We start from the raw sequence: 24692 nt of genomic DNA on the forward strand, positions 1-24692 counted from the left end.
TCGAGTCCTGTGCTAAAAGTTATGTCCCTCCAGAGTTTACGACGCTAAATCCTCAGTTTTTCACCTCTTTCTACACCGATCGGCTCGGCCTTCCGCCCTCCCAGAATTGCGCGGTATTTATCGGTGAATTTGCGCAGGCGCATGGTTTGCCCTGATAACGGTAAATCCGTCTTGACTGTCTCGGTCGGTCCTGGTTGGAGCAAGCTTCGCCCTCGGCATTCATATAGGAGTTGATCGCGCAAAACATGTCAGGTGCGATCATACCAGCACTAATGCACCGGATCCCATCAGAACTCCATAGTTAAGCGTGCTTGGGCGAGAGTAGTACTAGGATGGGTGACCTTCTGGGAAGTCCTCGTGTTGCACCTCTTTTTCCTCTTTCCTTTTTCCTATTTTAGCCATTTGGCGGTATCTGTGATTCTTAGCAGGATTGGCGGGAGTTTGGATTGGACAGATCTCGAAAAGTTATATGAAATAGACATATGATTTGCATAAATCCGAGTCCTGTGCTAAAAGTTATGTCCCTCCAGAGTTTACGACGCTAAATCCTCAGTTTTTCACCTCTTTCTACACCGATCGGCTCGGCCTTCCGCCCTCCCAGAATTGGGCGGTATTTATCGGTGAATTTGCGCAGGCGCATGGTTTGCCCAGATAACGGTAAATCCGTCTTGACTGTCTCGGTCGGTCCCGGTTGGAGCAAGCTTCGCCCTCGGCATTCATATAGGAGTTGATCGCGCAGAACATGTCAGGTGCGATCATACCAGCACTAATGCACCGGATCTCATCAGAACTCCGCAGTCAAGCGTGCTTGGGCGAGAGTAGTACTAGGATGGGTGACCTCCTGGGAAGTCCTCGTGTTGCACCTCTTTTTCCTCTTTCCTTTTTCCTATTTTAGCCATTTGGCGGTATCTGTGATTCTCAGCAGGATTGGCGGGAGTCTGGATTGGACAGATCTCGAAAAGTTATATGAAATAGACATATGATTTGCATAAATCCGAGTCCTGTGCTAAAAGTTATGTCCCTCCAGAGTTTACGACGCTAAATCCTCAGTTTTTCACCTCTTTCTACACCGATCGGCTCGGCCTTCCGCCCTCCCAGAATTGCGCGGTATTTATCGGTGAATTTGCGTAGGCGCATGGTTTGCCCTGATAACGGTAAATCCGTCTTGACTGTCTCGGTCGGTCCCGGTTGGAGCAAGTTTCGCCCTCGGCCCTTATATAGGAGTTTATCGCGAAGAACATGTCAGGTGCGATCATACCAGCACTAATGCACTGGATCCCATCAGAACTCCGCAGCTAAGCGTGCTTGGGCGAGAGTAGTACTAGGATGGGTGACCTCCTGGGAAGTCCTCGTGTTGCACCTCTTTCCTTTTTCCTATTTTAGCCATTTGGCGGTATCTGTGATTCTTAGCAGGATTGGGGGGAGTTTGGATTGGACAGATCTCGAAAAGTTATATGAAATAGACATATGATTTGCATAAATCCGATTCCTGTGCTAAAAGTTATGTCCCTCCAGAGTTTACGACGCTTAATCCTCAGTTTTTCACCTCTTTCTACACCGATCGGCTCGGTTTTCCGCCCTCCCAGAATTGCGCGGTATTTATCGGTGAATTTGCACAGGCGCATGGTTTGCCGTGATAATGGCAAATCTGTCTTGACTGTCTCGGTCCGTCCGGGTTGGAGCAAGCTTCGCCCTCGGCATTCATAGGAGTTGGTAAAGATTCCTCTTGATTAATCAAATGAATTTCCATTCAAAGATTGCATGAAAAACAGAATTAACAACTCAATTAATCCAAGAACTTAAAGTTCAGAAGATAAAGTCGAATCAATACATCAATTCGAGTTCCATAAACCCCTAACTATGGGAAATTAAGCACACATTGCAATAAAAACAGAGAAAGAAGAAGAAGAAGAATGCAGAGCAGCCATGGCCACGAGCTCCAAGATCCCTCTTCTTGGAGCTTCAAGCTTCGACCCCAATCTTCTCTCCACTCTCTCTCAACAAGAATCTAACTAACAAAACAGAAAATGAGCAAAAGACCCCCAGTTTCGCGCTTCAATCATGTATTTATAGAAACCCCAGTTCTGTGCATTGTCACTTTTCTTCACAAGAGTAACCACACAGAAGCTTTATGTAGTGCGCGTGTTCACTTTCAAGAGCAAGAGTAACAACGCGCAACTTGCAGAGTTGAAGGCTTCTCTGGAACATTCACTTTAATTCATAATAGTGGCAACGCAGGAGGTCGAGGGCTGCGCGTGATCACTTTTGTGAGTAATAGTAACCACGCGCAAGCTGTCCTGATACAAGTGCCTCTGGAACGCTCACTTTCATTGGCGAAAGTGATAACGCACACTGGCAACGCTCACTCTTGTAAATAAAAGTGATTACGCACAGGCTCCTCTTCTCATTTAGGCTCTGGAATGATCACTTTCACTAACAATAATGATCACGCCCAGCCTGCATCCCATAATTCTTGTATTTTGGAGTCCAACATTGCCATTCTTCCTCTTCCTTTCCATTGATAATCCATTTCCATGACTTTTGCTCAGATTATTCCTTCAAAAACAACATAAATTCCTTAAGAACTAAGCATAAATTCTACAAATACGAAAATAACTACAAATTGAAATAAAACTTTCAATCATTCTCTTTTTCTGAGTTTTTCTGGTTTCTTCATATATTTTCCTTATTAAATGAGCTAGAATTATGCTAAAATATCAGTAAAAATATGGATTCATCACTACCCCAAACTTGAATTTTTGCTTGTCCTCAAGCAAATCAAACTAAACCAAGGGTAAGTTCCTCCATTTTCAAATTCAGTTCATAAACTACTTATTTCAGATTTTTCTAATTTCTAATTCTGTGTTTTCTGCAAAATTTTCAATCGAGTTGTTCATCCAAATACTCTTCATGATATTCCTACTGCATAATCATCATTGAATAAGAATTGCTACCTAAGTTCATATTTTTCATCAAAATTCATGTGAGTACAATTAATCAACATGATCACAGCTCACTTGGAAGTGTTTCTCTCATCACTCAACAGTGTTTAGGTGTTGTTTTCACTCTAAATCATCAATTTCACTGCACTCTACCATATGCTTGCCCATATTCTCAATCTCCTCTGCCAAATACATTTAATCACACATCTAGAGGACTTTTTCAGGTTATAACAAGGCTAAGGTTAAGGTAGGTATTAAAGAAAATGGAAAACAATACATGCAATTTCAAAAGATCAGAGGCATTTTGAGTGATTTGTTTTAAAACTAGCCTGGATCTGCATTATTCCTCCTTAATTCTCTCACTTATGCAGCAAACAATTTTTTATTTTTATTTTTATTTTTTAGCAGAATTTTCATCTCTTTTCTTCCTTTCTTGCTTTCAATCACTATCTTCTTTTTGTTGATATTCTTTTTCTTTTTCTGCAGCACTTTGCTGCACTTCTTTTCTTTTGAACTCACATTTTTGTTCTTTTCACAGCTTTGCTTCATAAATTTTTCATTTTACTGCAGCAGTTTTGTTCTTTCTTTCTGGCTTGTTGAACTCAAACTTAGATAGCATGCTATTTCCCACCCCAAACTTAGAACATTGCTTGTCCTCAAGCAATTAAAATCTGGATACCACCCTAAACTTAGTTTTAAAACTCATTCTTGATTAAACTCATTATGCCTCTGATCTTTTGAATGGTAAAAATTGGTTTTTCAGCAAGGCTTATAATAAGGTAATTTGAAGAAAAGGGATATTAAGCTCAAAAGGGTGAACTAAGACATTCAATCATAAAGGAAGGCATTTAGGCTGACTAGGATATCAATCATGGCCTGTATCAAGTGGGTGAAAACTGTAACATGCATATTTAATTTAAGAACAAGGGCAAGTTCTAGAGAATGCAGCCAAATATGATTAATCACACAAGAAAAAAATAAAATTAGACAGCTCAAATCTCACTAGGTATTTATAAGTGATCATGTGGATTAATGAAAACACAATGCACCTTTCAGAAATATATGCACCTAGTGGCAAATGCCTCATTTTTGAAAATACAAGTGTGATCTCATTTTGAGAATGGGAAAAACAACTTAAAAAAAAATTCACACAGAATTCACAAAATTGTCAATCATTTTTATTTGATTAACAGCCAGTAATTTATTATCTATTCTAGTATTTTGGTGTTTTTCAGGAATAATTCAGTGTAATGTGAAGCTAACTCATGAATAAGAGGTAGGGAATGAAACCCCCCTTTTATGGCAGCTTGTGCAAGTGTCAGCTTCCATGGTGTGTGAGTGTTGTGTGGTTGTGACATTTTCTGCACAAAACACCAAAAATTTCATCAATTATTAAATGAAAAGGGATTGAATTCTGTAGAATTAATATGTGTTCAAAACATAATTGTTCAGAATTAGCATGAAACCAAAATATACCAAGTGTGCAAATTACAAACCCAAATTCTAAAATGAAACCAAAAAGTTTGAAACTTAATTACAAGACCGTCAAGAGAAAATTCAAATTAACAGAAAAGAAAACAAAAATCCTAAACTAGTCATCTTGGGCATCCTCCTCATCAGAAATTTCATCTTCATCTTCTTCCTCATCCTCCTCATCTTCTTCTTCCTCCACCACTTCTTCAGTTGGCTATGGAAAATGAGTCTTGTAGATTGGCAAGTCTTTAAAGACTGATGAGCGTAGACATTGAGCATTCTCGGCCAAATCTGGTGTGTGATAAAGTTCATCTTTGGTCATTCCCATCTTCTGACCAAGATTCATCAACACACATTCCAATAGCATAGTTCCTGCCTTCAAACTGCTGTGGAGCTCAGTTTGTCGTTCAGCCAATTGATTTTGCCTTTCAACCAAAAGATGTAGGATGTCCTTCATCTTCATTGGTTTCTCCTTTCTGAACTGGGTGGGGATAGGTGCAGCTGAAGTGCAGGAGGTGGTGGCATAGATTTCCTTTACCATTGAGACAGAGATAGGGGGAGCAGATCTGATTTTCTCTTGGTATTCTCCAACTTCAACCCCTGCATCCTCACAAAGTAAAGTGATTAATGAGGGAAAGGCTAGTGAATCTCTTTTTGTTTTCAAAATATTTAAGATACATTCACTAATTACTTCCCCCACATCAATGTACATATCATTAACGATAGCAAACAATAATTTAGCCCTCTTTACTGCCAGGGTTGAACTATGCTTGACTGGCATGAAAGAGTTCAACGAAAAAGTACTCCAGACTTTAGCAAATGGTAGCAAGTTCTTGGTGGTGATACACTTGGGTTTTTGGGCGAGATTCAGCTGCTAAGTTGTACCTGGCCTTCCAATTCTGTGCAGGATTTCAATATAATCCTTGTTTGGACTATTCTTAAAGTCAGTGAAGTCCATCTACCCAGGTTGCCTTTCAGTGTAAATTTCCAACACCTGATTGATGTTGGCAGCAGTGAAATCCACCCTCATACCCTTGACCATTGTCTGAAATTTGGGAATTTGGTCTCCCGTGAACCGCATTGCATTTGCATAAAACTCCTGTGTAATTTCTCTCCAACCATTATCAGCCAAGGAGCAGAAGTTGTCCCATCCCCTTTTCTGAATTTCTTTTGGGTACTCAGGGTAGTTGCCTTCAGCAATTTCAAAGGCTCTATCCGGGACAATCTTCCTCCTCAAAATATTTGCCTTGAAATAGTTTTCGTGAGCAATACTCCTGAACCTTGGATCATGATCAGTAGGGGTAGAGGTAGAAGGAGCATTTCTTCTAGTCGGCTGAGGTGGTGAAGAGGTTGCAGGTGCGGTTACTCTTGGCTGAGGAGGGTCAGCGATTTCAATGGGTGAGGAAGGTGAGACACCATCAGTTCTTGCTCTTTTTGTGGTTGGAGAATTCCTGGCTGTTCCAGCTTGAATATTCCTGATAGATCTCCTTCTTGGAGTGTTGCTGGCAGATCCAACTTTGGTCTTCTTAGAAGGTCCAACTGGTGTATTCAAAGAAGTTCTGACCATTTTGAAGTGGCTGCAAAAAAAACAAGCAAGTAATTTGACAGTTTAAAATTCATGACACATAATTGTGACAGTATACATCTCTTTACTAGACAAATTCAATCAATCCATGTGCAGAATTCCAATTTGCAGTATGGATCTTTTTACAATCTGTTGCTGTCATGAGGATGTAATCATATAAACACACAAGCAATATTGCAAATTACTAAGCAATCACAGTCAAAATTGGTTAAACCTTTAAATTTTTAGTTTAGAGTGCACACTCTCAAAGCACATCAGGTTAACGCAGAGATGCTATTATAGGTCATCAACATATTTTTTTACATGCTCTCTTATGTAAGCACAAAAGTTATTTATCAGAGCAAAATTGTCACTTTTTAGATATACCAACACTTAGGTACAAAATTAATCAAACCATATTCAGGGGATTTTAGACTGGCCTTCCTAATTTGTTCCCTCAGAGTTCACAATTTCACCAAGAATGCAGAAAAAGAATCACAATTTTCAACCAAATTCCAACTACTAATGCACTTTCATCCTGCCCACTAGAAGTGCAATACATGCTCGAATGGTTCCTAACAGAAATTATCTTCTGACAGTAAAATTCCATCCAAAATATTGCCTATTGTTTCTTTGAATCACATACAATTAGAACAGTGCACTCATTCATTATCATCAAAGACTAAATATTAGCTTAATGCAGTATTTATCAGTATGGTATCTATACAATCATGCAGTGCAATATACAGCAGTAACTCGTTCCATACAACTCAGTTCAGACATCAACATTCAAATATTGCATGCAAGGAGTATTTTCATTGATGGCAACTAGAATATTTCTATTTCTTTCAAAGTCATGTTCAGGTTTTTCGCATAATGCATATGTGAATATGTTAACAGAGGAGATTGAATGACTTTGAAAACCTATTCACAGTATTTAAAGTTCCTTAAATCGAATACGCTCAAGATATTTCCCCACTTGCCATTTTTGACATTTTTCCAGAGTTGCAACAAAGAAAGACCCTAAATACAATTTCGTAGAATGCAGAGAACGTACCTTGAGCTTCAGAAATGTGAATGACAGTGAAAAAGAGGGAGCAATTGCTTGCTGGTTGCTTCACGAAAGATTGAAAGTAAGAGGAATTTTAGAGGGAAATGGGGATTTAGGTTTAAATGGATGTGAGCGTGGTTCCTTTATATTGAGTCTGGGGTCACGCGTGTGCACGTGACCACTTTTTAAGTGAAAAGTGAACGTTCCCTTATTAATAAAATTCTGCGTTATCACTCTTGTCGAATAGAGTGAGTGTTCCAGAGAGCTTGGAAATTTTGAATGCAATGCGCGTTACCACTATTGCCGGGCAAAGTGATAATGCGCAAGCTTATTGCTTGAGCGTGGTTACTTTTATCAGTAAAAGGAGTAACGCGCTATGAAATATTCCATACTTACCTGCGCGTGGTCACTCTTGACAAGGAAAGGAAGTGATCCAGAGAGTGTGTTTTTCTCATCTGCCTCTGCGTTATCACTCTCATCAGTGAGAGTGATTGTTCCAGAGAGCTGTGTTTCCCAGTCAGTTTCTGCGTTATCACTCTCATCAGCGAGAGTGATTATTCCAGAGGGGAAATCTCAGAATTCCATCTCTGCGTGATTGCTTTCCTGCAAAAGAGTGATTCCTTTCATCAATCCAAGTTCTCCAAACTTTAATTGGCTCACTTAACAAATCATAATCATTCCAATACACACTCACCATATAAAATACCTATTTCCCTCATCATGTTCACCCTTAATTACATATGCAACATTCATCCAAGGCTGAATTCTGCAGAATTTTTGCAGAACATGTATTCACTCCCTACTTATGCAGTTTTGACTTTTACATTACACACTCCTATCATGAACTCTCAATTCATTCATCATTTTCGCTCCAAATTACAAATGCAACAAACATCATAGTTGAATTCTGCAGAATTTCTGTTTAACATATTCACAATGCAATTCTGACTTTTCCATAACACATTATAGCATGAAGTCCAATTGCATTTATCAAATTCGCTACAAATGACAGATTTAGCATGCTTCAAAATTTACCTTTTTCATCAAAATTACAGAATATGATGAGTATGATGCAGAACTTTGCATTTTGCAGAAAATTTGCAGAATTTGATAACTATTATTCAGATTGTACAAGAACTTTAAGCATTCTAATTAATTCCAATCTGCATTCTCGTTTCAGCCACCAGATTTATTCCAAACATCAGATTCAGCAAGGTAACCAAGATGAAAAGTTCAGACTTTGACTTCTGTGAATACTGTTAATTCAAAAATAGTGCAGAAAACTTAAATTGGGTTAGAAATGTGAGTTGCCTCTCACAAAGCGCTTCTTTAATGTCATTAGCTTGACATTAAATGTTTCTCACTCAAGAGAAACCAGTTTCATGCATGATATGTTCCTTGTAAACTCCTCTCCATGATAGATCTTCAATCTTTGGCCATTGACCTTGAATTCTCTCCATGTTTTCAGATCTTCTATAAGAATTGCTCCAAAGGGAGAAGTTTCCTTAATTAAAAACGGTCCAGACCATTTAGATTTTAGTTTCCCTGGAAACAATTTTAATCTTGAATTGAATAATAGTACTTGTTGACCAGGTCTGAAATCTTTTTGCAGAATAAATTTGTCATGGATCCTCTTGGTTCTTTCTTTGTACAACTTTGCATTCTCATAAGCTCGTTGTCCGAATTCTTCCAATTCATGCAACTGTAAAACTCTCTTCTTTCCAGCACTTGACAAATCAAAGTTAAGCCACTTGGTAGTCCAATATGCTCCGTGCTCCAACTCTAGAGGTAAGTGACAGGCCTTTCCAAATACTAGCTGATATAGAGACATACAAATTGGAGTTTTAAAAGCAGTTCTATATGCCCACAGTGAGTCATCCAGTTTCTTTGACCAATCCTTCCTTGAACTGTTCACTACTTTCTCTAGAATTTGCTTGATCTCTCTATTTGAAACCTCCACTTGTCCACTTGTTTGTGGATGGTATGGAGTAGCAACCTTATGCTTCACACCATATTTCATTAATACAGCTTCAAGATACTTGTTGCAGAAGTGAGTACCTCCATCACTTATCAGCACTCTAGGCACACCAAATCTTGAAAAAATGTTCTTTCTTATAAAAGAAATCACTACCTTTGCATCATTTGATCTGGTGGGAATTGCTTCTACCCATTTAGACACATAATCCACTGCAACTAGAATGTATTCGTGTGAGAATGATGGGGGAAATGGTCCCATGAAATCAATCCCCCATACATCAAATGGTTCCACTTCTAGGATGTTGGTTAATGGCAGCTCTTGTCTTCTTGAAATATTTCCAGTTCTTTGACATTTATCACAGTTTTTCACATATTTCTTGGCATCTTTGAAGAGTGTAGGCCAAAAGAAACCTGCTTGCAAGACTTTTGCAGCAATCCTTGAACTTGCATGGTGGCCTCCATATTCTGAATTGTGACAATGCCATAGTATCTCAGCTTGCTCACTTTGTGGAATGCATCTTCTAATTAACCCATCTATTCCAATTTTGAACAGATATGGGTCTTCCCACACATAGAATTTGCTGTCATATAAGAACTTCTTCTTTTGCTGCCAAGTAAACCTCTTTGGAATGAATTGAGTGGCTTTAAAATTTGCAATGTCAGCAAACCAAGGCATGTTTTCCACTGCAAACAGCTTTTCATCTGGAAATTCTTCATTTATTTCCAATGATTCAGTGGTTAAACTCTCCAAAGGAAGTCTGGACAAGTGGTCTGCTACACAATTTTCTTTTCCTTTCTTGTCTTTGATTTCTAGCTCAAATTCTTGGAGTAGCAAAATCCATCTTAATAACCTGGGTTTTGTATCCTGTTTTGTCAAAAGGTATTTAAGAGCAGCATGATCAGTGTATACAATCACTTTTGAACCCATTAAATATGGTCTAAACTTATCAAAAGCATGTACAACAGCTAAAAGTTCTTTTTCTGTTGTTGTGTAATTCACTTGTGCAGGATTTAACACTTTGCTTGAATAATAGATAGCATGTAATTTCCTATCTTTTCTCTGTCCTAACACAGCAACCACTGCACTATCACTTGCATCACACATGAGTTCAAAAGGTAATTTCCAATCTGGTTTTGCAAGAATAGGTGCAGAAATTAGTTTCTCTTTTAAAACAGAAAATGCATGCAAACAATTATCATCAAATATGAAATCTGCATCTTTTATAAGTAAATTACTCAAGGGTTTAGCAATCTTAGAAAAATCTTTTATGAATCTTCTATAAAAACCAGCATGTCCTAAAAAACTTCTAACTCCCTTAACATTGATAGGTGGAGGCAATTTACTAATGATTTCTATCTTAGCTTGGTCCACCTCCATTCCTTTCTCTGAAATTTTGTGACCAAGGACAATGCCTTCTTGTACAATGAAATGGCACTTCTCCCAATTCAACACAAGGTTAGTATCTTGACATCTCTGCAAAATAGTGGATAGATTAGCTAAACAATCATCAAAAGAATCACCAAAAACAGAGAAATCGTCCATGAACACTTCTATGATGTTTTCTACCAAATCAGAAAAAATAGAAAGCATGCATCTTTGGAAAGTGGCAGGGGCATTACACAGACCAAATGGCATTCTCCTATATGCAAAGACTCCAAATGGACATGTAAATGCAGTTTTCTCTTGATCCAAAGGATCCACAGCTATTTGATTATATCCTGAATACCCATCAAGAAAATAATAAAATGAATGTCCAGCAAGTCTTTCTAGCATTTGATCTGCAAATGGTAGTGGGAAATGGTCTTTTCTGGTTGCATTATTTAATTTCCTATAGTCTATGCACATTCTCCATCCAGTCACAATCCTAGTAGGGACAAGTTCATTCTTTTCATTAGGTACAACTGTCATACCACCTTTCTTTGGAACAACTTGGACTGGACTTACCCAATTGCTGTCAGAAATAGGGTATATTATTCCTGCATCTAACAGCTTCATGACCTCTTTTTTAACTACCTCTTTCATGGCTGGGTTTAACCTCCTTTGTGGCTGCACAACAGGCTTAAAATTCTCTTCAAATAAAATTCTGTGCTTACAAAATGAGGGATTTATACCTTTCAGATTTGCAATACTCCAGCCAATTGCAGATTTGTGTTCTCTTAAGATTCTTAACAATTTTTCCTCTTGTTCTTCCTTAAGTTCATTGTTGATGATGATTGGATTTTCATGTTTCTCATCCAGAAATGCATACCGCAGGTGTGAAGGAAGTTGTTTCAGTTCTAGCTTATGCTTTTCTTCTTCTTTAGCGTCCTTTTTCAGCTCTTCTTTCACTAAATTTTCCGCAGGTTTTTGCATCGGCAGAACTTTGAATTGCTGCTGCATTTCCATGATATCTTCTTCATTCAGAGTTTCAGATTTGTCATTCCCTGCAGATATTATTTCTTCTAACACAGCAGTTTCATCAAATTCTTTCATATGGTGTTGTGTAATAAAAACATCCAGTATATCTACCTTCATACATGTATTATCTTCAACTGGATATTTTAAAGCTTCAAACACATTAAATATTACCTTCTCATCTTGAACTCGAAGCATAAGTTCACCTTTTTGCACATCTATTAAAGCTCTCCCGGTTGCAAGAAATGGCCTCCCTAGGATCAAAGGAATGTTAGAATCCACTTCCATGTCCAGAATTACAAAATCTGCAGGAAAAATGAACTTGTCAACTTTAACTAATAAATCTTCAACAACTCCATATGGATAAGTGTATGATCTATCAGCTAGCTGCAGTGTAATGTTGGTAGGCTTCACTTCCTCTATGCCAAGTTTCTGTAGAACAGCTAATGGCATCAGATTTATGCTTGCTCCCAAGTCACACAATGCTCTTCTCACAGTGCAGTTTCCTATTTCACAAGGAATGCTAAATGATCCAAGATCTTTCAACTTTTGAGGAAGTTTTCTCTTAAGAATGGCACTGCATTCCTCTGTCAAAGGTACTGTTTTGTCATGCTCTAGCTTCCTTTTTCTGGAAAGTAATTCATTCATGAACTTTGCATATGAAGGCAGCATTTGTTCCAAAGCTTCTGCAAAAGGAATGTTAATTTGTAATTTCTTAAAGACATTCATAAACCTTTCGAATTGTTCCTCTTGTTTAGGATTTTGGACTCTTTGAGGATAAGGCAGCCTCTTGTATTTTTCTGGGTATATTAGCTTACAAGCTTCCTCAAAGAGTTGCTTTTTGGTTTTCCTTTCAGAATTCATGGGAACTTTTTCTTTTTCTTCTGAATGGTCTTTCTTCAATAGCTTAAAATTTCCTTGTTGCAGATCTTGTTCAATTTTTCTCTCTGCTGCATCATTCACTTTCCTTTCTGCTGGTTTAGGGCTTGCAACTACAGCTCCACTTCTTGTAGTTATAGCTTGACATTGCTCCTTAGGATTGATTACTGTATTGCTTGGAAATCTTCCTTCATCCCTGCTGGATAGTTGTTCAGCTAATTGTCCAATCTGTGTCTCTAGTTTGTTCATGGAAGCTTCTTGGTTTTTGAAGCTTGTTTGAGTCACCTTCATGAATTGCAGCATAGTTTCTTCCATCTCAGTCAACCTCTCATACATAGGTCTGGAAAATTTCTGATTTCCTTGAGGTTGAGTGGATGAATTCCTCTTAAAATAAGGCTGTTGTGTTGCTGGACCTGCATTAGAAAAAGGCAAATTTGAGTTAGAATTCTTTGCAGCAGAATATTGATTATTCCAATTAGAATACTGCTGAGTTCTATTATTCGAAAATTGAAATCCAGGGGGATATTATGGCTGTTGTCTCTAAAAATTATTCATATAATTCACTTGCTGTTGTGGTTCACTTGTGGATGCCTCACATGCACCATTTACATGGTTTCCTCCACAAAAATCACAACTTAGCTGACTGGTAGGCATACTCCCTGTTTGCAGATTGTTGATTTGTTGTGTTAAGGCAGCTAATTGTTCTGAAAACATTTGATTTTGTAGCTGATTTTGTGCAAGAAAAGTTTCCAGAACCTTAGCTTCATGACCAGAGTTTCTTCCTTGATTCCTTGAGTTTGAATTCTGATACATTGAAGATGCCATCATGTCAATAATCCTCTGAGCTTCTTCCAAGGACTTTGTATTTAATGAACCTCCAGCAGCAGCATTAACCATTGTTCTTGTTACTGCATTCATCCCATTATAAAAAGTTTCCAATTGCATCCAATCTGGAATACAATGATGTGGACACCTTCTTAGCAATTCTTTGTATCTTTCCCAAGCTTCATACAATGATTCTCCATCTTGCTGAACAAAGGATGTAATTTCTCCTCTCAGCTTAGCAGCTTTGGATGGAGGGAAGTACTTGGTTAGAAACCTGTTCACAAGTTCTGTCCAAGTGGTAATGCTTCCTTGTGGTTGAGCTTGTAACCAGCATTTTGCTCTATCTCTCAAGGAAAAAGGAAATAGTCTCAGTCTGATGGCTTCTTCACTAACCCCATTTATTCTTATGGTGTCACATAGCTGTAGAAAATTTGAAATATGTAGATTAGGATCATCAGAATTTCCACCAGAAAACTGATCTTGTTGGACTAAGTGTAATAAGGCAGGTTTAATCTCAAAATGGTTGGCTTGAATAGTTGGCCTGATTATAGAAGAGTTAAAACCTTGCATGTTAGGAATTGCATAGTCCCCTAATGTTCTAATTCTATTTTGTTCTGCCATCTCTATTTCTGAATTTAGTTGTCTCAAAGATGTAGGTGTTCTTTTCACTCTAGGATTGTTCTGAAATTCTGGAGAATGGACAGCTTCTAATTCACTATCACTCCCTATGACTTTTTCTGCTCTAGACTCTTTTCTCAATCTCCTTAAGGTTATGTCTATGTCAGGATCAAAGACTAGAGTTGATTTGTTTTTGTTTTTGCCACGCATATACAAATCAAAATGAAGCAAAAATAAACTACAAGTTAGTATTCAGAACTGCACCACGAAAATTATGTAGCAAATATCAATAAAAGTAATTGAAACACAAGTTTAAAAGCTGCAGAATCATGCAGAATGGACAAAATGTCTAACTACAGACTAATACTACAGAAATTCAGAGAAACAAAATACTCAATCTAGCTATTCTAATGTTACTAATGATATTGAAACTCAAATTCCCCGGCAACGGTGCCAAAAACTTGTTGTTTGCAATCTAAACACTAGCAAGTGCACTAGGATTACAGCAAGTAATGAGTAAATTTAAGATCCGAGTATCGTCTCCACAGGGAATTAGGAACTCAATTATCACTTCACAGAAAAATAACCATTTGAGCCATACGAATCTAACTAACAAAACAGAAAATGAGCAAAAGACCCCCAGTTTCGCGCTTTAATCATGTATTTATAGAAACCCCAGTTCTGCGCGTTGTCACTTTTCTTCACAAGAGTAACCGCGCAGAAGCTTTATGTAGTGCGCGTGTTCACTTTCAAGAGGAAGAGTAACCACGCGCAACTTGCAGAGTTGAAGGCTTCTCTGGAACATTCACTTTAATTCATAAGAGTGGCAATGCAGGAGGTCGAGGGCTGCGCGTGATCACTTTCGTGACTAATAGTAACCACGCATAAGCTGTCCTGATACAAGTGCCTCTGGAACACTCACTTTCGTTGGCGAAAGTGATAACGCACACTGGCAACGCTCACTCTTGTAAATAAAAGTGATTACGCACAGGCTCCTCTTCTCATTTAGGCTCTGGAATGATCACTTTCACTAACAATAGTGATCACGCCCAGCCTGCATCCCATAATTCTTGTATTTTGGAGTCCAACATTGCCATTCTTCCTCTTCCTTTCCATTGATAATCCATTTCCATGACTTTTGCTCAAATTATTCCTTCAAAAACAAGATAAATTCCTTAAGAACTAAGCATAAATTCTACAAATGCAAAAATAACTACAAATTGAAATAAAACTTTCAATCATTCTCTTTTTCTGAGTTTTTCTGCTTTCTTCATATATTTTCCTTATTAAATGAGCTAGAATTATGCTAAAATATCAGTAAAATATGGATTCATCATTGCACCTCTTTTTCCTCTTTCTTTTTTCCTTTTTTAGCCATTTGGCGGTATCTGTGATTCTCAGCATGATTGGCTTCGACCTTCGGTAGTTTGGATTGGATAGATCTCAAAAAGTTATATGAAATAGAAATATAATTTGCATAAATCCGAGTCTTGTGCTGAAAGTTATGTCCCTCCATAGTTTACAACGCTAAATCCTCAATTTTTCACCACTTTCTACACCGATTGGCTCGGCCTTCCGCCCTCCCAAAATTGCGCGGTTTTTATCGGTGAATTTGCACAAGCGCATGGTTTGCCCTGATAACAATAAATTCGTCTTAACTGTCCCGATTGGAGCAAGCTTCGCCCTCGGCATTCATATAGGAGTTGAAAGCACAAAACATGTCAGGTGCGATCATACCAGCACTAATGCACCGGATCCCATTAGAGCTCCGCAGTTAAGTATGCTTGGGCGAGAGTAGTACCAGGATGGGTGACCTCTTGGGAAGTCCTCCTGTTGCACCTCTTTTTCCTCTTTCTATTTTCCTATTTTAGCCATTTGGCGGTATCTATGATTTTCAGCACGATTGTCTTCGACCTTCGGGAGTTTGGATTGGACAGATTTTGAAAAGTTATATGAAATAGACATATGATTTGCATAAATCTAAGTCCTGTGCTAAAAGTTATGTCCCTCTAGAGTTTACGACCCTAAATCCTCAGTTCTTCACTACTTTCTACACTGATCCGCTCGGCCTTCCGCCCTCCCAAAATTGGGCGGTATTTATTAGTGAATTTGCGCAGGCGCATGGTTTGCCCCGATAACGGTAAATCCTCTTGACCGTCTCGGTCCGTCTCGACTGGAGCAAGCTTCGCCCTCAGCATTCATATAGGAGTTGATCGCGCAAAACATGTCATGTGCGATCCTACCAGCACTAACGCACCGGACCCCACTAGAGCTCTGCAGTTAAGCATTCTTGGGCGAGAGTAGTGCTAGGATGGGTGACCTCCTGGGAAGTCGTCCTGTTGCACCTCTTTTTCCTCTTTCTTTTTTCCTATTTTAGCCATTTGGCGGTATCTGCTGAGAACCTTTCTTTTTTCCTATTTTAGCCATTTGGCGGTATCTGTGATTCTCAGCAGGATTGGCTTCGACCTTTGGGAGTTTGGATTGGACAGATCTCAAAAAGTTATATGAAACAGACATATGATTTGCATAAATCCGAGTCCTGTGCTAAAAGTTATGTCCCTCGAGATTTTACGACGCTAAATCCTCAGTTCTTCACCACTTTCTACACCGATCGGCTCGACCTTTTGTCCTCTCAAAGTTGCGCGGTATTTATCGTTGAATTTGTGCAGGCGCATGGTTTGCCCTAATAACGATAAATCAGTGTTGACCGTCTCTGTCCGTCCCGATTGGAGCAACCTTCACCCTCGACATCCATATAGGAGTTGATCGCGCATAACATGTCAAGTGCGATCATCCCAGCACTAATGCACCAGATCCCATCAGAACTCTGAGTTAAGCGTGTTTGGGCGAGAGTAGTACTAGAATGGGTGACCTCCTGGGATGTCCTCGTGTTGCACCTCTTTTTCCTCTTTCTTTTTTCCTATGTTGGCCATTTGGCGGTATCTGTGATTCTCAGCAGGATTGGCTTCAACCTTCGGGAGTTTGGATTGGACAGATCTCGAAAATTTATATGAAATGGACGTATGATTTGCATAAATCCAAGTCTTGTGCTAAAAGTTATGTCCCTCCAGAGTTTACGAAGCTAAATCCTCAGTTTTTCACCACTTTCTACACCGATCGGCTTGGCGTTCCGCCCTCCCAAAATTGCACGGTATTTATGAGTGAATTTGCGCAGGTGCATGATTTGCCCTGATAACAGTAAATCTGTCTTGACCGTCTCGGTCCGTCCCAATTTGAGCAAGCTTGCCCCTTGGCATTCTAATAGCAGTTGATCATGCAAAACATGTCAGATGTGATCATACAAACACTAATGCACCGGATCACATCAAAACTCTGTCGTGAAGCGTGCTTGGGCGAGAGTAGTACTAGGATGGGTGACCTCCTAGGAAGTCCTCGTGTTACACCTCTTTTTCCTCTTTCTTTTTCCTTTTTTTTTCCATTTGGCAGTATCTATGATTCTCAGTAGGATTGGCTTCGACCTTCGGTAGTTTGGATTGGACAAATCTCAAAAAGTTATATGAAATAGAGGGACTGTACTAGGGCATGTATTGTCAAGTAGGGTTATTGAGACTGATAGAGCCAAGATTGATGTAATTCTTTCTTTACTTTATCCCACTTCTGTGAAAGAAGTGCGCTCTTTTCTTATCCATGCATGTTTCTATTGGCGCTTCATCAAGGATTTTAGCAGAATTGCATCCTCATTATCTACTCTTATGCAGAAAGGTATTGATTTCATCTTTGATCAGACCTGCAATAACGGTTTTGATGAGCTGAAGAGGCACCTCACTTCTATTCTTATCATTCAGCCTCTGAGTCGGGAGATTTCATTCAAGCTTATGTGTGATGCTTCAAACTTTGCAGTTGGTGTTGTCCTTGGTCAAAAAGTGGAGAAGCAACCCCATGTCATAGCCTATGCTTCTCAGACATTGGATAAAGCATAAGCAAAACTACACCACAATAGAAAAAGAACTTTTAGCCATTGTTTTTGCTTTAGATAAATTTTGTTCATATTTTCATGGCTCTAAAGTAATTAGTTTCTCTGATCATGCAGCGTGAGGTACTTGCTTAAGAAGTCAGATTCTAAATCGAGACTAATTTGTTGGATGCTTCTTCTGCAAGAGTTTGACAATGAGATCAGAGATAGAAGTGGTGCAAAAAACTTAGTGACAGACCATTTGAGCAAAATTCAGCAGCCACTAGAAGATCTCCCAATTAGAGACACCTTTCCAGATGAGTAGTTTTACCACATTGGAGGGCATAATCCTTGGTATGCAAACTTGGTGAATTATTTGGCTGCCAAGGAGATTCATATATACTTTTCTAAAGCTCAAGCTACCATGCTAAAAAGTGATTTCAAATACTACATTTGGGATGATCCATACTTATAGAAGATGTGCAATGACAAGATTATCAAACGATGTGTACCTGAACCTGAGTTCCAGTCTGTGCTTAGATTTTTCCATTCCTTGGCTTGTGGTGGACCTCAACGTACAGCCTGAAAGATTTTAGATTCTGGACTTTATTGGCCTACCATGTTCCGAGATGCACACAACTTCAATAAGACATGTGAGCAATGCCAAAGGATTAGGAACATCTCGCACCTGAATGAGATACCCCAACTACCTCTCCTTTTCTGAGTCCCTTTCCTGTTTCATTTGGCTATACTTGTAACACTCTGAATTTTGTAATATTGTTTAGTTATTGTGTATATATATATATATATATATATATATATATATATGTGTGTGTGTGGATTGTCCTATGGGGTGTGTTGATTGACATAAGGATGATGTGTATATGTGTGTAATGATGTGGGTATGTATAAGTATGTAATGTGAATTGTGACTGGACTGGAGGACTGGAATAAATTGAATATATATATATATATATATGTGTGTGTGTGTGTGTGTGTGTGTGTGTGTGTGTTTGTACAGGCTAAGTGTGGATGATGCTGTAGGGCATTCTCTCTGTAGCGAGAAGACCCTGGGTGTAAAGCATGAAACTGTGCCGTTCTCGCTAGCGAGAGGATCCTCGCTGTAGCGAGAAGGCACTAAGAGAGAGGGGTGAAACTGTTGCTTTCTCGCTAGAGCGAGAGTCCTATCGCTGTAGCAATAGAGCAAAAGTTTGGGATGCATTTCTGGGTGCAATCTCGCTGTAGCAAGAGGACCTCGCTGTAGCAAGATTCTACAGAAACCAGAATGCAATTCCTTCTGAGATTTTCAATCTAGCAAGAGAGTGTGTAGCTGTAGTGAGAATGTCGTGACCAAAAGGGTATTTGAGGGGTTAGGGTTTGGGAAAAATCATTTTCCACTTCTCCCTTCGAACTCTCTTATTTCCCTTGATCCCCAAGCCATTTTTACCGATTAAATTGTCTCCAAAGTCTTCCGGGTATGAGATTGAAGGTTGGAAACACGTTTGGAGCTTTGGAGGTTAGTTTTAATGGTTAGGGTTTCAATTTTTGTCTCTCTTCTTTATTTTCTGGGTTCTCTTTGAGTTATCATGGAGTTTTCCATGTGTTTTAACGATGAAATTCGTATGGATAACATTTTCTACCATTGTTTTATGTTGAGTCTTCGATTGGAGGTAAGAGGAGACTTTACCCTATCTCATTGTATTTTGTTTACCGTTTATCTTACTAAATATTGCAATGTGACTGAGATAGAGGAAAGGAAGTGTGTGATTGATGAAAATTATTGTGTGTTTGAATACAATGTGGTTTGATTGTGGGGTTGACATACCTTTCATTAAGAATGTGAGTGAATGTGTATGAGCATGTCAATGATTGATGATTGAATAACGTAAATGGTTAGAAATGGGTGTAGATGGCATGTTGAGTGTAAATATGAATTTTGTTGAAAATGATGTGTCACACTTCAGAAGAGAAGTTAATTTGACTAGCAAGTGTACTAGTGATGATGTAGCAAGTTATAAAAATGATAGAACTGTGTTAAAGTCCCAAGTATCGTCCTCAGGGAATAAAAGTGCTCAATTATCAATTCACAAGGCTACAATTAGTTGAGCTTCACGAATTTCAAATGGAATTTGGATTTAAAAGTAACAAATATTAAATTCAGAAAGGAAAACAAAATAATGAACATGCAAATGTGTGATTAACAAATGTGGAAAACATAGCTAGGGAGTTGCTTCACCAAAACTTCAATGTTGAATCAATAAGGTTCTAAACTTTCAAGTAGTTAGAAGGAATGAGAATCAGTTTCATGGTATATTATTCAAAGGTTAATTCCTTAACTCAATGAACCTAACATTCAATCAAATCACTCTAATTCCTTAGGTCTGGTTCAATTAAATGTTGCATTAGGTGTTAGAAACTAGAAGATTGCATAATCAAGTTATCTTATCACTAAGACATCTATAATCCTGGTAATTAATTCAGATCTGAAGAACAAATTCAATTTCCATTGACAAAAGTTCCTCTGTATTTAGTTAATCAAACTTCTATTCAATCACTACTTGAAATACAGAATCAATCACTCAATCCATTCCAATACTCAAAAGTCAAATCCAGAATTGATTCAACACATTCGTTTTGGATCCACTATCCCTAACTATGAAGAATTTATGCAACCATTACAATAGAGAAAGAAAAAGAAAGAGAAGAGGAGAGTGACGCAGAAGAGTCATCTTCAATCGATCTTCAATCTGATTCCTCTAGGTTGAAGCTCAATGTTCGTCCCCAATCTCTCTCTTAGACTCTCTCCACACCAAAAAACTAAGTAGAAGTGAAAAATGAATCAAAAGATTCAAAAATCTGAGCGTTTCTTCAATTTATAGATTTCCCGCCATGAGCGCGTTACTACTCTTCTTCACAAGAGTAGTCACGCAGAGGCTTATCTAGTATTCTCAGAGACTAGAACTGATGTGATCCTAGGAGTCATCGGATCACACATGTATATACTTTTGTACTTGCATTGTTCATGCTTATAATAGTTTGTTGGGGTGGAAACTTTTGTATTTTTCTTTAGGCTTGTATTAGGCAATGTTTCAGGGCATGTATTCATCCCACGCCTATGAAGAGAGATCTTGCGTTATCACAATTTGTGATAATAGTTATTGTTCCAGAGCTGGGTGAGAAGAATAACTTGTGCGTGATCACTATTTTGTGTAAAAGTGAATACGCGCATGTCTGATTTAAAGCAATAAGCTATGCATGATCACTATTTTTGAGAAAAGTGATCACGCGCATGATCCAAAGGCAAAACTACCTGCGTGTTACCACTATTTCATAAAATAGTGAGTGTTCCAAAGAGCGCTTTAACAAAACAAGATGCACATGACTCCTATTTTTTACAAAAGTGAACATGCACATGCCACTAGGAGCAATTAACCTCTGCGTTGCTACTTTTGTAAAGAAAAGTGATTGTTCCAATCGTGCAGGTTATCAGAAAGGCCTCTGCGTGGTTACTTTAGTGAAAAATAGTGATCACGCCAGAAAGGCGGGAAATTCTATAAATATGAGTTAGATCAGATTTTTCTTATCTTTGATTCATTTTTTTAATTTCATTTCATTTTCTGGTCTTTAGAGAGTCTGAGAGAGAGATTAGGGATGAACACCAAGCTTCACATCTTAAGGAATCGGATTGAAGATGATTCTTTGCTCATCTCCTTCTTCTCTTTCTTTCTCTTTTTATTTTGTAATGGTTGTCTAAATTGTTTGTAGTTAGGGATTTATGGATCTGAAATGGAAGTGTTGAATTGATTTTGGATCTGAACTTTGAGTATTTAATTAGATTGATTAGTTAATTCTGTTGATCAAGTAGTTGTTGGATGGAAATTTGATTTACTAAACACAGAGAAGCTTTTATCAATAGAAGTTGAAATTGTTTCTCATATTTGAACTAACTACAAATATTATTGATTTCTTTGGGATAAGTCATCTTAATCTTGCAATCTTATGGTTTCTAATGCTTAATGTAACATTTAATTGAATCAAATCTAAGGAATTAGGATGATTAAATTGAATGTTAGAATCATTGAGTTAAGGAATTAACTTCTGATTAATAAATTGTGAAATTGATTGTCAACCAATTCAAATGTTTGAAAGTTCAGAACTTGATTGAATTAACACTGAAGTTTTGGTGAAGTAAACCCCTAACTATATTTTATTCATCTGTTTCTATACAAAAATTCATATCTCTTGCTCTGTTACGTTTTCTAAACTCTGTGCTTGTTAATTTGCTTTCAAATATTACAAACTCCAATTGAACTGTGCTAGGCTCAACTAATTGTTGAATTGTGAAGTGATACTTGAGAAAACTATTTCCTGAGGATGATATTTGGGACTCAAACTTGATTCCAAGATTTTATAACTTGCTACAACTATACTAGTGCACTTGCTAGTTAATCTTACTTTTAGTGCAACTATGGAGAAAGTAACATATCATCATTTCATTTCATTTTGAGGCCATGGTACTAGTCTAACTCAATCCACAAGCCATTCAAAATGTCGTAGTATTTAGTCACAAATAGAGATCCCTGCTTAGTGTTGAAAATTTGATTCTCCAACTCATAATAGGCTGAGGTGTCCCTCTTTTTGGAGTAAGTTTGTTGCATATTTTCCCAAATCTCCTTAGCGATGGGAGAAGAACATACAATTTCCTCTAATTTTAGGAAGCATTGAGTGCCATAGCCATGTCATGATGAAAGAGTCTTCATTGTCCCAGACTTCATACTACGATTCTTCCTTGCCTAGGGCTTTTCCTTCAATGTGGCTTAACTTCTTTCTTCCCTTCAAGCTTCTGTGAACAAGTCGTGACCACTGTAGATAATTGCAACCATCAAGTTGGTAAGATCCCTGTAAAAGAGGAAGCTCATTAAGACCTAGTGCTGGAGCAGAGACAGGGTTCTCGATGGCCATTAATAATGAGACACATGTGAGGGAGGTACGATGTAGGATCTAGTAACCATATGGTTTTGTTTATGGTCACCAATCACTGGAATAAAACCAGGAAGGTCCGACGACTTGTGTGGTGGTAGAGGCATCAAGAACAGAGCCCGTTACAATGGCGCGTGGGTTACACGCGTCGAAGACTGTAACGAGGCGTGATGGAGTGTGCAGCGGTTTCTAGTGACGCTGCTTTGGGTTCTAGCCGATCTTGTCGGTGCGCTTCTGAAAGTCACGTTTTACGATAAAGGTAGAACCAGAAAAGAAAAAAAATAAAATAAAAACCTGTTACATGGAAGATGCAATGAAGGCACCAAATACTAAGGGAGTGCAATGAAGGCAGTATTAGGATATTGTTGTGCTGCTATCTTCAGCTGGAGGTACTCCTTATACTTTATATCTGACAGAATATTCTGGTTTTCTCCACCAAGGTCAATCTTCCTCTACCATTGCTCATTCTGGTAACTCTACAATTTGCCTCTCTTATTCATCGTTTGTTGGACCCTGGATATTAGATTTTGGTGCTTCTGACCACATAGCTGGTAATCCTTCTCTCTTCTCAAAACTCTCACAACCTAAAACAGCACACCACATCACCCTTGCTGACAACTCAAAAGCTAATGCCATTGGCATTGGACAAACTACCCCTCTTCTTGATTTATCCTTAAACTTTGTTCTTCTTGTACCTTGTTGCCCCTTTAATTTAGTCTCAGTCAGTCAACTTACTCGCACTCATAATTGTTCCATAACATTTATTGTTGAATCTTTCTCTATACAGAACCAGAGTACGAAATAGACGATTGGAGTAGGATCTGAATCACGTGGTGCTTATTATTTCCAACCTCCTTCTTGATTGTTTGAATTGTTACAGAGTCTCTCCTTCTCGTGCATCATCACCTAGGTCATCTAGGTCTAAATAAGTTAAAGCATATGGTTCCTCACCTCTCTCATTTACATTTTTTGGAATGTGAGTCATGTCAATTTGGTAATCACATTCGAGCCTCCTTTCCGAGTGCTATCCATGGTCAAGCAAAATCTCCATTTGATCTTTATACTAAACTGCACAATTGAGATATAAATTAGTGTAAAACCCAAATAAAATAAAGCTCAAATATGAATATATGGGCTATAAAAGAGGGCCTAATTATAGACTTATCAACTCTCCCATACTTATTTATTTGCTTGTCCTCAAGCAAAGTGCTGGTTAAGAGAATAACATAATAACTTGAAACATAATACCACACAAGGAACTTGAGATAAAGGAGATAAAGAGAGCAACAAGAGTAATATCACTGAAAACAAGCAATCAAAAGAATTCTTAATTAGAATCTTATATTTCCATACTTTTCACTCAAACGTCAAACCAAGGTACTCTACTTTCCTCTCTCACTAAGGGACAAAATGAAGTATCACTCAGTTCTCCTATAGAAAAAATGTACTACCATAGGCTTGACTATAATCCGACTCTCCACTAAATAAATTAAATGCAAGTAAAAATCATGAGGTCTTTTTCAGGTTATAATAATTAAGGTGAGATAAATGAAATGAAGAGGGTATACAAAGGGGTAATAAATTATAAAAATTATAAACATCTCCTAAGTTTACAAATGAAGTTCTTGGAGTAATTTTTACATTTTACATATAATCAATATCTTTACTCCTTTCTCTTTTCATTCATATAAAACCCTTTTTCTTTTCTTTTTGCTATTATTATTTATTTTTATTTTTTTCTTTTTGCACATGAGAGATATGGAGGAGAATTTATCAAACAATTCAACAATTCAATTGGTCCAATTGTAAACTCAAGGTCATCAAAATATTTTATAAATTTAACGCAAAGGACTAAGAAAATCAATAAAGCTCAAAGTGGACAACTAGTTGTATCTCCAACATGCAAAAAAGCAAAGAATAAAAATTCTATTGTGCCTCAATTACATTAAAACATGCAATTAAAAAGAGAAGTCTTAAGTTGATTCCAAGTCAAGTTCTAGAGCACAAATCCTAAGGAGATAATCATACAAAACAATGAGGAAAGGGGTGCAATTAATTAAATTAAGATAGAAATT

At 38.0% G+C, this 24692-nt stretch overlaps 6 non-coding genes and 2 pseudogenes across 6 annotated transcripts; all 8 read left to right on the forward strand.

Moving 5' to 3' along the window:
* Window positions 1–250: 250 nt before the first annotated feature.
* LOC113860678 lies at window positions 251–369 on the forward strand. The gene has a single exon (XR_003504012.1). It is a non-coding gene; the product is annotated as a 5S ribosomal RNA (ribosomal RNA).
* Window positions 370–747: 378 nt separating this feature from the next.
* LOC113860671 lies at window positions 748–866 on the forward strand. Its single transcript, XR_003504005.1, has one exon. It is a non-coding gene; the product is annotated as a 5S ribosomal RNA (ribosomal RNA).
* A 378-nt stretch (window positions 867–1244) lies between these two features.
* LOC113860662 lies at window positions 1245–1363 on the forward strand. Its single transcript, XR_003504003.1, has one exon. It is a non-coding gene; the product is annotated as a 5S ribosomal RNA (ribosomal RNA).
* An 11873-nt stretch (window positions 1364–13236) lies between these two features.
* LOC113861611 lies at window positions 13237–13343 on the forward strand. Its single transcript, XR_003504272.1, has one exon. It is a non-coding gene; the product is annotated as a small nucleolar RNA R71 (small nucleolar RNA).
* A 2104-nt stretch (window positions 13344–15447) lies between these two features.
* On the forward strand, window positions 15448–15566 carry LOC113860806. Its single transcript, XR_003504049.1, has one exon. It is a non-coding gene; the product is annotated as a 5S ribosomal RNA (ribosomal RNA).
* A 387-nt stretch (window positions 15567–15953) lies between these two features.
* On the forward strand, window positions 15954–16072 carry LOC113860834 (annotated as a pseudogene).
* A 434-nt stretch (window positions 16073–16506) lies between these two features.
* Window positions 16507–16624, forward strand: LOC113860812. The gene has a single exon (XR_003504050.1). It is a non-coding gene; the product is annotated as a 5S ribosomal RNA (ribosomal RNA).
* Window positions 16625–17012: 388 nt separating this feature from the next.
* LOC113860829 lies at window positions 17013–17131 on the forward strand (annotated as a pseudogene).
* Window positions 17132–24692: the final 7561 nt, after the last annotated feature.

Source organism: Abrus precatorius, unplaced genomic scaffold (genome assembly GCF_003935025.1).
Source record: "Abrus precatorius isolate BTA unplaced genomic scaffold, Abrus_2018 Scaffold1, whole genome shotgun sequence".
Classification (NCBI taxonomy): Eukaryota; Viridiplantae; Streptophyta; class Magnoliopsida; order Fabales; family Fabaceae; genus Abrus; species Abrus precatorius.